This window comes from Octopus sinensis, linkage group LG11, assembly GCF_006345805.1.
Source record: "Octopus sinensis linkage group LG11, ASM634580v1, whole genome shotgun sequence".
Lineage (NCBI taxonomy): Eukaryota > Metazoa > Mollusca > Cephalopoda > Octopoda > Octopodidae > Octopus > Octopus sinensis.
Genome location: NC_043007.1, coordinates 4,061,320 through 4,075,463, shown reverse-complemented (window position 1 = coordinate 4,075,463; position 14,144 = coordinate 4,061,320). Strand labels below are relative to the sequence as shown.

Genomic DNA, 14,144 nt, shown 5'->3' with positions numbered 1-14,144 from the left:
GCAGTCATCTCTTCCTCTATCAGTTACATCCTCAATGTTCTGCTGGATCGAGGTTGGGTGGGTCAAAGAGATATCTATGCTAGCTTGTGTCTACAAAGGAACCTAAAGCCATTAGCAAAAGCATGGTAGATGCTTCCAAGTCACCATACTCCTGAGAAATGGTTATGCTTTGGTTTTAAGTACACACACACACTTTTAATATTATAGGTTTCATGCGATTGTGTTCACAGCTATTTAATCAGAATTTGAATAATGGGTGACAAATCTACCATTCAAATAGTGATAATGTGGTATTTAAATGACAAGACAAATGAAATCAGGCCACTGATTTCCATTCAAAGAATATTTATCCACCCATGCAATGTTGGGCTAATTCTTGCAGTTTGTCACTAATATACCAGTGTGTGTGTGTGTGTGTTTACATGTGTGTATGTAAATTTTTATTGACTCTGAAAGGAGTGGGGAAGTAGTCTCAAGCAATCAACAATTTTCTGGAATCGAAGAAAAGACAGTCTTTTTTTTTTTCCCCCTTCTGGAAACAAGAGAACAGCTGTTAATACACGCTTCTGTCTCAGTAGGAGTTATCAACGTGGCATTAACTACCCTGGCTCCAGTAGACACAGTCAGACATATACAAAAAGGGAAGAGAATATTTATGGTCAAAAATGTTCTATACACGTGCACACACGTAGACACATATATGTATAAAACATATGTACATTTATACATATAGCCTTTATATACAATGTGAAATTCAAGCATGAATATATAGTGTGTGTGTGTGTGTGTGCGTGTGCATAATTAAGGGTGTAATATGGATGTATTTACAGTAGCCAGAATTATAGCAAGTTGTTATAAAAGTGCATCTGCAGTCAGCTGCTTAGGGAACTGCAGCAGAATCAGCTGACTGTAATAGGGTCCTAGCATTTCAATGGAGGCAGAGCTTTCAAATAGAGAGTAAAGAGAAATGATGCAGTAAAAAAAGGGGAATGGCTGTGGTAGGGGTGGATGAGAGAATAGAAGGATATGATGAAAGAGCCAATGCAGTTTGGAGGAGGAGGAAGAAAGAGGGAGAGATGGGATAAGAAAAAGGAGAAAGTAGGGGAAAGAATATGTCAGTGAAGGAGAAAGTTCAAGTAAAAATGAATGAATTAAAGAGAAGAAGAAAATCAGAGGAAGAAAGGAAATCCGAAAGAGAAATAAAAGAGTAACAAAGAGAGAAGAAAAACAGAGAGGAAAGGATGAAGGAGGGAGTGAAAGTATAAGAGAGATAATGATGAAAGTGAAAAGAGAACTAGAGAGAGAGAGGGAGAGAGAGAGAGAGAGAATGAGAAGAGTGTGTTGCACAAGATGGGAAGCAGGTAGGAGAGAGGTGGTAGAAGATGAGAGAGAAAGGTGCAAGTGAAAAAGATGGGAAAGGAATTAGAAAAGAAGAGAAGAGGATAATGGAAAAAAGTGGAATGAGAGAATGTAATATGTTTGTATGTCTATAAGTTAGAAAGGGTGAATGTAAAAATAAGGAATGGAAGAAGAGACAGTGAAAAATGAAAAGAAGAGAAATGGGGAGAAAGAAGAAATGAGAAAGGATGTGAGGCAATATACACAGCAGAATGACCAATTAAGAAATGGTTATAATACATTTTGGGAAAACAATAATATCCTTCTAACACAATGAAAGTGCACATTATAAATGAGTCAATATTTACAGGGTTTGTCTCTGAGCCATAAAAATCTTCAAAGTGAACATAATTGTTTAACAATGGATTTAAATTCTGTTTTAACAATAGATAAGCACTGATTCAGTAATTATTCTGCATTCTATTTTTGTTAGTTTATGGATTAATGTGGTATTATTTTCAAGTTTCTTTTCTAGTGTGTTTTCCCATTTTGCCTCAAGAGAAAAGGAGTGAGATTACAAAGCTAACCTCTAAGCGCACGGTTTGGCCTCTAGGTAGAGACATGCACACAGCAATACAGAGCCAGCAACTTTCAAAGACTATTACTTCTCATCACCCTCCCCTCTGTCTGCCACTGCTGGAATCAACCAATAAATGTAATAATAATAATATTGATAACCAAAGATTCGACTGATTGAAACATATTGTGACATACATATATATACATAAAAGATAATGTTAACCATCCAAACAATTTAAACTATTATCACAAATTCATAGATATTCCAATTTATCAATGGTGATTTCTAACATAGGTACATGGCCTCCGTTTTTGATAAATGTATATAGACAATTAATTCAACCACAGTACTTTATTTACTCCAGAAGAATGAAAATTAATTTTAAGCTAAGCAGGATTTGAACTCAGGATGTAAGGGGCTGTAACTAAATGCAAGGAATTTTGTCTAACACTCTAACAATTCTACTAATTCACTCACCTTTTGCATATGATGGCACTTTGGACTACAACTGTTTCTCATTTCTTTATTGCCCACAAGGGGCTAAACATAGAGGGGACAAACAAGGACAAAGGGATTAAGTTGATTACATCGACCCAGTGCATAACTGGTACTTATTTAATCGACCCCCAAAAGGATAAAAAGCTAAGTCGACCTTAGCAGAATTTGAACTCAGAATGTAAAGACAGACGAAATGCCGCTAAACATTTCGCCCGATGTGCTAACGTTTCTGCCAGCTCGCCACCTACAACTGTTTCTATTAATGAAAAGCAGTTGCCCTTCATGAGGTCCCTTGCTATTGGTAACTGTGTGGTAAATAATCAAAACCTATAATTTGGGATATATTTAAAACCTGTAGGAAATCCACACTGTTTTTTGTCAAAAATATCAGAAATATAAGTGTATATTATTATTCATGGATACATGGTTCAAATCAAACATATAACTAAGCTATGTAGAAGTCACCTTTCTAATCCAGCCTCATCAGGAAGAAGAGTAACTACTGCTGGACTATGTAAACTCAGTAAGACTGTCAACACAGTTCACAATAAAAAAGGGAGTGGACAATAAACTGGCCTTCCTGGATGTACTAATAATTCACACCCTGTGTAGATTTATGACATTCACTGGACAGTACCTGATTTGATTCCCACCATTCATGCAACATGAAGGAAGGAACTATTACCTACAACAGGGAGTAAAACTCATAGCATCTCAGATATAAACCAAAAGAGATGGTGAGGCCCTTCATTGTATTGTTATGCTAGCATAGTATCAGCTTCTAAGAGCAAAAATATAAGGGTCAAGAATATTAGTCGGAAAGCTGAAAAAATGTATAAACTTTACTTAAAAGATTGTTGAAAATTAGATCTGCCATCCATACAACATTAGAATAATATTCAAAAAGAGAAAGGACATGCCACCAATGGAGAACAATCTGAAGATAAGAGACAAGGAACAAGACTGGAAAATAAGACAATTGAAAGAATCAGGGCATATGTCGGGTTTTGATAACCTCATCAGTAGGACTAGTATTCTTTTCTACTCTAGGCATAAGGCCTGAAATTTGGGGGAGGGGCTAGTTGATTACATTGACCCCAGTACACAACTGGTACTTAATTTATCGACCTCGAAAGGATGAGATGCAAAGTCGACCTCAGTGGAATTTGAACTCAGAACATAAAGACAAAATACCGCCAAGCATTTCGCCCGGCATGCTAACGATTCTGCCAGCTCACCACCTTCAGTAGGACTAATATCAAGATGAACATCATATGCACACCTTTAATTAACAAAAAATGTTATAACTGAAGACCAGAAAAATGGTATGCTTAAGACTTTCATTTACTCTCATCTACTTTATGGGGGACACAATGGCTGAAACATTGTGACTCTAACAATGATGTGGAGGAATTTAGTCCAAACTGTATAACAACGATAATTCTTCATCCAAGAAATTTAAACAAAATCCGTGTGTATTGTTAGCTGTATATATATATACATATATATATATATATATATATATATATATATATATATATATATATATATATGTATATGTATATCATAACGAATGCATGTATTGGTACAGAGTGTTTTTGTTTATTCATCTTGCAGTTAGAATGGTCATCAAGATTGCAGTTATTGATGTCTTTTGTTTCAGTGAGTATACTTATTTGCTCGTTAATGAGGTGATTTTGTTGCTACTGATGACAGTTTGTTTGATGAAAGAGAACAGCATATTTAATATCTCAAAAGAGAGATTCAGAGATACACACTCTAAAAGGATTTTAATAACAGGAAGTTTGATTCTAAGTGTCTCTGGTGGAATACTTAATCAAAATAAGCACGCATGATCTGAAGTATGCTCAATTCATTACATTTACTCAGATAATTAATTACATACAAACAGCACATGCATACGCATCCAGGTTTCAATATATACAAAATATAATAAACCATAAATGAGATTTTATATAAATAATATTAGCTAATATACATTTGTAAATAATATAATTTGAAAACGAAAGCCTGAAATTTAACTGGGCAAGAGGTTCGCAATTATTTATGCACTTGAATTAAGTTTGTATTGTTAATATTTTAATCAAATACCGAAAGGTATAAACGATTACATTCAGGATTAAAACAAAGTGTGTTTTCCAGCACACTCTACAGGAGACTTCCAATATAATTCTTATTATTGCTGTTGCCAATAGTATTGCTTATATGTGTTTAGCAACTAACAATCTCTCTTTCTCTCTCTCTCTCTCACACACACACACAACACACACACACACAACACACACACACACACACACACACACACACACACACGCTACAGCATTCCGTTGGTTACAACGACAAGGGTTCCAGTTGATCCGATCAACAGAACAGCCTGCTCATGAAATTAACGTACAAGTGGCTGAGCATTCCACAGAACATACACCCTTAATGTAGTTCTCGGGGAGATTCAGCATGATACAGAGTGTGGCAAGGCTGGCCCTTCAAAATACGGGTACAACAGAAACAGGAAGAAAGAGTGAGAGAAAGTTGTAGTGGAAGAATACAGCAGGGTTCGCTACCACCCCCTGCCAGAGCCTTGTGGAGCTTTAAGTGTTTTCACTCAATAAACACTCACAACGCCCAGTCTGGGAATCAAAACCATGATCCTATGACTGCGAGTCCACTGCCCTAACCACTGGGCCATTGCACCTCCACACACACACACACACACACACACACACAAGATGCAAAACTGTTTCGTTTTCAACCCAGACAAAAATAGACATGTGTGTCATATGAGCTGGCAGTCTTTTGGTCTTTTCACCTCTTCACTAATTAAGAATATTTGAACAACAATGAATTCGACTGTCATAGCAACCAGAAAAGACATGTTTTCACCTTCTTAATGAGAAACTGGGAAATGTTGTTGTGATCGAGCTCAGGTCACCTCTGAATGAGGAGACTTGCAATCAATGGCATTCCAGCTCAGATCTATCTAGAACTACATTATCAAATGTTTCCTCTTCTTTTTAAGGTTATATGTTGTGCTTTGAAAGAGGTTTGGCTGCTATTTCAAGAAGGCTGGAGTGAGTGTTCAGAGGCTGCTTTGGCTTATCTTTTACTTCTTTCTTTTAGTTAGACTGTGGTTATGCTGGGGCACCACCTCGAAGAACTTTTGGTCAAATGAATTGACCCCAGTATTTATTTTATCAATCTTTTTTTTTTTGGCTGAACTGCTAAGTTACAGTGACATAAACGCACCAACACTGGTTATCAAGCCATGGTGGGGGACAAACACACACACAAAGACACATGCACACACACACACACCACACACACACACACACATATATATATATATATATGACAGGCTTCTTACGGTTTCCATCTACCAAATTAACTCGCAAGGCTTTAGTTGGCCCAAGGCTTTAGTAGAAGACACTTACCCAAGGTACCATATAGTGGGACTGAACCCAGAACCATGTGGTTGGGAAGCAAGCTTCTTACCACACAGCCATGCCTGCTCAATTTACTCATAGAAGTTTCCATGGTAATGATAAAATTAGCGACATTCAAAATAGCAAAAGTAGTAATTGCAGTGGCAGATTTTGTGTATTGCTTCAGTTTTGTTTAATTAATTTGCTTCATCAACCTTTTAATCAGTAGTCAACAATTCTGAAGCCTGCAATATCAATCTAGGACTTTAACATCCCAATTCAAAACTGCTAATTTGATTTTTGAAACTCTGCCAGAGCAGCCAACTGGCTCTGTGCCGGTGGCACGTAAAAGGGCACCATTCAAGCGTGATCATTACCAACGTCGCCTTACTGGCACCTGTGCCGGTGGCATGTATAAAAAGTTTCAAGTGAGGTCATTGCCAGTATCGCCTGACTGGTCCCGTGCCGGTGGCACGTAAAAAGCACCCACTACACTCTCGGAGTGGTTGGCATTAGGAAGGGCATCCAGCTGTAGAAACTCTGCCAGATCAAGATTGGAGCCTGGTGCAGCCATCTGGTTCACCAGCCCTCAGTCAAAATCGTCCAACCCATGCTAGCATGGAAAGCAGACGTTAAACGATGATGAGGATGATGATGCAACTCCAACATAAAACTTTTATTCCTCCCTCAATTATCTTCATGTCTTAATGACAGAAGACAGCTTCAGAGTGAAACATTAGATCTTTTCTTTTTTTTCTTTGACATTGATAAAGTAGGTGCAAGAATGGCTGTGTGGTAAGCAGTTTGCTTTCCAATTCCATTGTTTTGGGTTCAGTCCCACACTATTGAGTCTTCTATAATATCCTTCACCTGACAAAAGCCTTGTGAGTGGATTTGATTGAAAGAAACTGGAAAATGCCTGTTTTTTTTGTGTGCACGTGAATGCATGTGTATGTGTGTGTTTCTAACCTTATTGCCTTGGCATTGCACAATAGATGTAAGTGAGCATCACCATCATGCAAGCAGTATCCTTCGTTTCCAATTTTCCAAGACATGTCAAGTAACAGGGAAATATTACCTTACTTGGAAATACATGGGGGTTGGCAACAAGAAAATCTGCCTCAACAATTTCCATCCTACCCATGCAAGCATGGAAAAATGGACATGATTATGATGATGATGATGATGATAAAGGTCATATCTTGCTCCAGTTACATCAGATCCAGAGCTTTGCTCTACATTATTCTATAACATTCAGTTTTACTTTGAAACAGTGTTCACCATTCCAATCTTCCTTGCCTCACTCTAGAATTGTTCCACTCCACTTCACTTCAGAACGGTTACTTTCATTCTGGAACAAACTCATTCATTCCACAGCACTTCACTTCTTCCACACTTCAAAAATCTTGCATTTATTCTTGAGTTCCCTGCCTCACTCTAGAAATTTCAGATTCACACTCATTTATTTCATTTGAAGAATTCCTCTTTCATTCTGAAGCTCCCTGCCTCACTCTAGATAACAACATCATTGAAAAAAGATTGTAATTTTTCAAAAAATTGATCTCATTCTAAGAAATTTTTTAAATGTTCAATATTTAAATCTACATTATTAGTTTTTGACTGGCTTAAACTTTCAATGTCACCAGGTGGTTATCCCTGACTGTGTACAACACCAGACTATTCATTGCCCTTAATTTTGAAATAGGGGATCCTACTTCAAACCCAGCCTGGTATTATGTGCATACTTGAGAGTAAGACACCTTTTTTACAATCAGTAATCAAGCATAATGTAGTAAATATTGTCATTGTTAAAGATGAGATGAGTTTTCAAAAGTTATAATCTTATTAACAACAATACATTTCAGTTATTTGGACATTCAAGAATTCTTGGAAGTCTGATATTTTTTTAACAATGTTTCTTATTCTTTAGTTTTTATTACATTTTTTCTTTCAAAACAACTCAGCAACCATTGAGCACAGTTTCATAAAATTCTTCAGAAGGTTTAATTTTTTTTTTAGTCACCAATGTTACAAGCCTTTTGTCAATCAAAGATTCTAAGACTTTTCTTTATTGCTTAGAACTATTATTGACAAACACATAATATTTTCATACACATATCTTATACAAAATCAAAGCTTTAAATTATTTGTAGAAGGGAAATGTGATAGTGCAATATTCATATCTTTTATGTTTTTTAGGGGCAATGCAAAATAAATGAAGTGAAATGGCTGCAACTGAGAATCAAATCTAGGTCAGAGATGTGGCTCAATCTTAGAATGAACTCTGTATTTTATATTCCAAGACTAAATGGTTTAATGATCTATTTTTATTTTTGTAATTTTGAGATGTGCAGCTGTATAAATCAATACACTTCTCTTTATTTTCTCATAATTTGTCTTGTTACTACCTATCAATGACATCTCTGGCTATATCAAGGTGTCACTAATCATATCACTGTTAATAGCATTGTGCTTGAGGAACCTATTTTATCAGAACTGATGTTATGACAGCTTCAATAAAAGAATTCAATCTTAAGATTCCGTCTCTTTTCACAAACACATCAGTTTTCACTCATCAAAACAGAAGAAGTCCAGACTTAATTGCATACATTGTATTTCAGTTTAGAATAGATTTTAGATAGATAGTTTACTGAAGATATGACTGAATCTAATAATAATAATAATAATAATAATAATAATAATAATAATAATAATAATGATAATAATAATAATAATAATAATAATAATAATAATGATAATAATAATAATAATAATAAATGCCCTGATGCAGTACTGGGCAATGGCTCTCATGGCTTCTGATCTTAACTGACTGGAGGTGTTATCATGTACATTGTTTTGTCTCGGTATAAAAGATGGGCTGCAGCAAATATTCTGCTCAATACCACATATTTGCTTAACAAGTTGAGCATGTCCTTTAGTGGCTGACGATATGTGCATCTCTGATCACGAGCAGAAGTAGTGGGGGAGCATCATAGCCATGTGTTGAGAGGAATTCTTTGGGGTTTGAATAATTTACTTGTGGAAACATGGGCACTTTGTTCAACATCCTTAACCATTCAGGAACCTTTTGAGCAGGATAGGCTACTCAACCTGAGAAAGAGTCTAACTGGGCCCCACCTGCAAAGTCATGCGCTGTTAATTTTGATATGAGATCACCATGTCATGCACATACGGTTGTAAGGCATGTGGCTGGTGTACCCTTATCAGACGGGTAGTCATGATGGGTATTTTACCCCAGTGTCACTTTGATGGCATGCAGTGCTCTCTCACTCAATAATAATAATGATAAATATCATTATCATCAGTGTTGTATCAAACAATTAGTTCTTTCCAACATCAGACTAAATTTCCAGTTTGAAATATATTACGTTCATAATTTGTACATCTTCAATCTGATATATATTCTTGGAAGGCAAAGCACTGATTTCTTCTCAAATTGTAAGATTTCATCATGTTAATTATCGCTATAATCCATACTGACATTCTTGGATTTGAACTTGTCCCTTTCTGCTCGAATTACTTCTCCCATGGATACAATCTACCATCAATTCACATTGTTGTATCAGTCTTCATGTAGCTCTGCTGCACACCAGAGCCAATCATTTGTTTCTCAGTTTATACACAATCAGCTTTTCTCATAAATTAATATCACATATCCTCTGAACATATGTAGAGCATTCTTCCCTACAAGTCTCTCTTCCTCTCTCTCTCTCACACACACACACACACACACACACACACACACACACACATACACAAACAGAATGTGCTTTTTCTACTCTTTAAGGCCATTACTGTTCATTTGCTTTCAATGACATTCTTGGAGTGATTTCTGATATGAATAATTTATTTATGAGGCTTTAGTTATTTTGTGATTTTCAATTGCTTAACCATTTGTTTCTTTTTGTAATTAGGAAGAGGTGCAACAGATTTTAATAATGTATTACTGACACCTCTGTCAACCATAGCAGAATTTGCATTTCTAATCTTGAGCCCTGAACAGATACCGTGAAGTGTTAAACCAGCTATCTATTTTCTGCAACTACCAAATAAAAAGCTAGAAAAAATTATTTCACTTATTAAATGTTTGAACTGGATTAATTTCCAGTGATACTCAGGTAATAAAATTCACATACATACAAATTATACAGCTGAAATCGATTCACAAATCTTCATTACATAAATCGAGCTTTAACATTCTGTACACTAACTTTAAGCCTTTAGGAATGCGATAGAGTAGAAGAATTTTTCTCAATGGTCTGTGTCTGCAACCAGGAAAGGATTTCAGTTGTAGATTTCACTGTTTTGCCTATTTGTTGCCACTAATGTCTTTGAGAAAGTCATGAATGTTACACCATCTTATCCCATTCTCCAATAAATATCACATATTGTATTAGTAAGGTATTAAGAGCACCATCCAAGTGTGGTCATTGCCAGACCTGCTATCTGGCTTCCATGCCGTTGGCACGTAAAAGACACCATTCGAGCGGGATCGTTACCAGCATTGCCTTACTGGCACCTGTGCCAGTGGCATGTGTAAAAAGATATGAGCAAGGTCATTGCCAGTACCGCCTAACCGGCCCCGTGCCGGTGGCACGTAAAAAGCACCCACTACACTTTTGTGAGTGGTTGGCGTTAGGAAGAGCATCCAGCTTTAGAAACTCTGCCAGGTCAAGATTGAAGCCTGATGCAGCCATCTGGTTCGCCAGTCAATCGTCCAACCCATGCTAGCATGGAAAGCAGACATTAAACGATGATGATGATGATGATGTACTTACATTAAAAAATATGTAAGGATTTAAAATTTTACAGCTCTATTGCTCATGTTTTAGCCAACTAAAAGTAAAGACACAATAAAATGTTTGATTCTTAGCACATTCTTATCAGTCTTTTTCAGGTCATGTGATCTTGCTGTAGTCACCAATGATGGCATTTTTTTGTAGTCTTGGAAATGAAGTCTACTGCTGCCGTTAGATGGGATATGAGATGCCTTGTCACCATCGGACATGCAGAGCAATGCTGCATTTTGGCTATTCTCATTGCAAAGTATAACCATTTATGTGCTACTATTCTCTGTACTTGCATACGAAAGCCAGCACGTTTGTAGTAAAGGCCTCATCAAGCTGAGTTAAGATATGATATTTTCCTGCTTGTTATAGACTGCATACTCTCCTTCCTTTAACAGTGGAGTTAGTAAATTGCATGAGAATATTATAATATTCACATAGGATTTGCCAACTTCACTGTTTGTTCTCTTTTAATGTTAGATATAACATAATTGTTTAGAACAGAGGAAGCTATAAGTATGATTGATGTAGAAACTTTGGAAGGAGTTTTCTATCAATCCACAAACAGGGTATTTTCTTACATTTGAAGTTACTGAGCTTAGTGAGAATGTGCTTGAAAGGGTGCAATTGCATTCGTTATCAGATTCATTTATTTTGAAGTTATATTTTGATTAGTTTTTCCATTAGTGACATATTTTATACATGTCAATTGGATAATTTTCACATTGGTTTTCTTCAGTATCAGGTGATATTTACAGCTATGTGAAAAGTAATTTATAATTATCATTATCATACACACACACACACACACATGCGCACAGACACACAACACACATGCGCGCACATAAATGTATGTGTATATATACATATATATACACACACACATCTAAATAGGCATACATATAAACATACTCACACATTTATGTGTGTATTTATGAGTGTATATGTATGAATACACACACACATACATATACTAATATACATGCATACATATAATTGCACACACTCATATATATATACACACACACACCACACACACACACACATGCACTGGAGCCTGGTGCAGCCTTCTGGCTTGCCATTCCTCAGTCAAACCGTCCAACCCATGCCAGCATGGAAAGCAGACGTTAAACGACGATGATGATGATGATGCTATAGATATGCATACACATACACAATACAAACATGTAATGAAAAGTAAATGTCACCCTATAACTTTATCCTTAAGAGACTGCATCATGAGTCGTCTAACATTATATTTTCAAATTTTGCCTAGCATATGAGGCACTTGGTATACATGCATACATCCATTTTTCATTTGATTAACATCCATTTTTCCATGCTGTCATGGGTTAGGATAGAAATTTATCTGAGTCAGAATTTTAAGTCCAGATACTTTTCTTGTTTTCGAAATAAGAGATAACATTATTCCACAGGTCTTCAAAAGCACAGAGTGACTGGTCTTGACATCAGAATGTCAACATTAGCACCGCTTCATTCTAGCAATGAAAAGCATGGAGTATGTAAATGCACACACACACACGCATGTATAAATATAAACAGTTTCTGTCTCCCAAATTCCTTCATATGACATTGGTCAGCCCAGGGCAATAGCAGGCACTTACCTAACGTGCTGTATAGTGGGACTGAACTCAAACCCATGAGACTGCAAAGTGAACTTCTTAACTGCTGCACACACACACTCGCACACATACGCATGCACACACACACACATTTAACGTGTTGGTGTATTTCAAACAAATTGTTAAGTTGTACAAATGACATGTCTGCAGTTCAATGTGGTTTTGCGTTTAGGCCTAAACACCAAGAGTCCATCTTAAATTTCTCTCAAACCTTCCACTCTGCTTCATGAGATGGATTTGCCCTACATACTTATGAATCTTTAAGTCATGTGGAGATAAGTCAAACTCTTATTAAATATACCAAATATATAATACATATATATATTACACTACCTAGCAGAAAACCAAAAATCACCAGGAGGAAGTGCCCTCTTAAGATATAGGCACATAGACCATTTATCTAGGGCAGGGGTTGCCAAACCTTTTCGACCATCGACCCCCTTTAGCCACTTCTCCTTCCACATTGACCACCAAAATGTTAGCTAAAATATACATGCATGACAAATTAAGAAATTCTATTGAAGATGACACACTTTTTACATTTAAATCTCTGTGTATGAGTGTACATTATTAAACTTTCGATTTTTATGAAATTGTTTTCATGGTTAGAAAATGTGAAAAACGCATCATGTTGCTGTAAAATCTTTTATTGAAATTAACAACATCAATGTGAGGGATGAGCTTAGCGCTAAGCATTTCAAGACGTTCATCTGGGTGAGCTGGTCTTTTGCACACCAACCCCCATTCAACCCCTTGGCTATCATCAATCCTCTGTAATTCCTCACTGAGCCCTAGGGGTTTCCTCGGACCCCCTTTAGTGACCCCCTGATCTAGGGAGTGGGGACACAGATCAAGGGACCCAGTGCTAATTTATATATGTTGTGACATGCCATCAATAAATGAATGTTAGGGTCCCAGTGCATTGCTTTACTTGTGGGTGACTTTAGTGTTTTTCAGACAGCTGTGCCAAGAGGGTGGGGTTTCTGTAAGCAACAACAACAACAACGAACTATATTTCATATATAAGAAACATGTTTTGGATTAGTGGGTTGTATGGTTTCAATACTCCATTATATATGTTTCTTGAGAACTAGGATGTACATAGAAATTTCTGCAAAGTTTCTTTGGAAATTGTCTCACCAAATATATAAGAAACAAATATGTAAGAAACAAATGTGCTGTACAGGGACTTGAAGAAATCTGAAACAAAAATTGAAGCACAGTTCTGAGAATGCTATGCATACATACCTGTTTGTAAGCCATTGTATACACCAGGAACATGGGTGACTTTTATCCAGCACAGGATGTAAAAATATAACTAAAATAGAAAGACAAAAGAAAAAATAAAATTTAATAAAATATTTCTCCTTCTATAGAAGATAAAAATGGACAAATGCTGTAAAGAATAAAAGAAACAAAAATGAATGAATATTTCTCAAGCTCTCAATACTACCAAGAGAATTATATTCTTAAAGTGTGTGTGTGTGTGTGTGTGTGTGTGTGTGAGAGAGAGAGCATGCACATGTGAACACACATATTACACACATATACACACAAAATATTCCTTGATTACATAAACTCATGCATATTCCAGTGGAGAAAAAAGTATGCATTATAGAGTTTTGTAGCAGATGTTTTACAATATTTTATTTTGAGTTTCTGAAATCTGAGTTCAAATTACTCTTGAGCCACTGAAGTATTTTAAATCAAAAACACCATCAAATAAATACAAGCAATACAAGTGGATTGAATCACCCATCAATATCCCTTCGCATTCCTCTGTGTGTGTGTGTGTGTGTGTGTGTGTGTGTGTTAAAGAAATCTAAAATGATAAACA

General features: G+C 36.2%; 1 long non-coding RNA gene across 1 annotated transcript in view; it reads right to left on the bottom strand.

Annotated features, from left to right (window-relative positions):
- Window positions 1-13,627, bottom strand: part of LOC118765300 — a 376,738-nt gene extending 363,111 nt beyond the window's left edge. The window contains exon 1 of the long non-coding RNA XR_005001139.1: window positions 13,556-13,627. This is a non-coding gene — a long non-coding RNA (uncharacterized LOC118765300). The remainder of the gene's footprint in view (window positions 1-13,555) is intronic.
- Between the last annotated feature and the right edge of the window lie 517 nt (window positions 13,628-14,144).